The 1,547-nt window shown below is 62.9% G+C and overlaps 1 pseudogene; it reads right to left on the bottom strand.

Annotated features, from left to right (window-relative positions):
* LOC144591357 (28S ribosomal RNA) lies at positions 1–1,481 on the bottom strand (annotated as a pseudogene; the record flags this gene model as incomplete).
* Between the last annotated feature and the right edge of the window lie 66 nt (positions 1,482–1,547).

Below are 1,547 nucleotides of genomic sequence, written 5' to 3'. Positions count from 1 at the left end.
TAACCCAGCGTTCGGTTCATCCCGCAGCGCCAGTTCTGCTTACCAAAAGTGGCCCACTGGGCACTCGCATTCCACGCCCGACTCCAAGCCAGCGAGCCGGGCTTCTTACCCATTTAAAGTTTGAGAATAGGTTGAGATCGTTTCGGCCCCAAGGCCTCTAGTCATTCGCTTTACCAGATAAAACTGCGTGCGGAACGAGTGCCAGCTATCCTGAGGGAAACTTCGGAGGGAACCAGCTACTAGATGGTTCGATTAGTCTTTCGCCCCTATACCCAGGTCAGACGACCGATTTGCACGTCAGGACCGCTGCGGGCCTCCACCAGAGTTTCCTCTGGCTTCGCCCTGCCCGGGCATAGTTCACCATCTTTCGGGTCCTAGCACGTACGCTCCTGCTCCACCTCCCCGCCGGAACGGGTGAGACGGGCCGGTGGTGCGCCCCGCCGCACGGCGGCGGCGGGATCCCACCTCGGTCGGCCCACGCCGAACCTTCACCTTCATTGCGCCGTGGGGTTTCGTCGCGCCCCTTGACTCGCGCACGTGTTAGACTTCTTGGTCCGTGTTTCAAGACGGGACGGGTGGGTTACCGACATCGCCGCGGACCCCTGGCGCCCACTCTTTTTGGGAACGTGACTCGCACCGACTCGGCGGCGAGACGCGGTCGGGGCGCACTGTGTACAGTCCGCCCCAGTCGACAGTCGCACCGGGAGCACGGGGAGCCCGTCCCCCGCGACGCGCACGACCGGAGTCGCACGCGCACACGGGAAGAAGGCGCGGCGGATGTCCTTTCCCTCGGCCCCTGCGGGAAACGGCGAGGCTCCTGCCGGGGGGCTGTAACACTCGAGGCCGGAGCCACGAGCCACCTTCCCCACCGGCCTTCCCAGCCGACCCAGAGCCGGTCGCGGCGCACCACCAACGGAGGAAATGCGCCCGGCGGCAGCCGAGCCCGCGCGAGAGGCGGTCCCCTCGTGAGAGGGAGATCCGCCCTGCCCCACGCGTCCGACCTGACCGCCGGGTTGAATCCACCGGGCGGACTGCGCGGACCCCACCCGTTTACCTCTTAGCGGTTTCACGCCCTCTTGAACTCTCTCTTCAAAGTTCTTTTCAACTTTCCCTTACGGTACTTGTTGACTATCGGTCTCGTGCCAGTATTTAGCCTTAGATGGAGTTTACCACCCACTTTGGGCTGCATTCGCAAGCAACCCGACTCCAAGAAGACTCCATCCCGACGAGCCAGGGGCCGCTACCGGCCTCACACCGTCCACAGGCTAGGCCTCGATCAGAAGGACTTGGGCCCCCTGAGCGTCGTCGGAGAAAGGAGGTCTTCTATACGCCACAGTTCCCGCGACCGCCAAGCGACCGGGATTCGGCGCTGGGCTCCTCCCTCTTCACTCGCAGTTACTGAGGGAATCCTGGTTAGTTTCTTTTCCTCCGCTTAGTAATATGCTTAAATTCAGCGGGTTGTCACGTCTGATCTGAGGTCGTAGGCAGAGAAACGGCTGGTGGCCGGATGGCCACCACCGATCGCCGGTCGAGCGACCAACACACGG

The sequence above is a fragment of the Rhinoraja longicauda genome, unplaced genomic scaffold (genome assembly GCF_053455715.1).
Source record: "Rhinoraja longicauda isolate Sanriku21f unplaced genomic scaffold, sRhiLon1.1 Scf000901, whole genome shotgun sequence".
NCBI lineage: Eukaryota > Metazoa > Chordata > Chondrichthyes > Rajiformes > Arhynchobatidae > Rhinoraja > Rhinoraja longicauda.
This window is presented reverse-complemented; position numbering and strand designations above follow the sequence as displayed.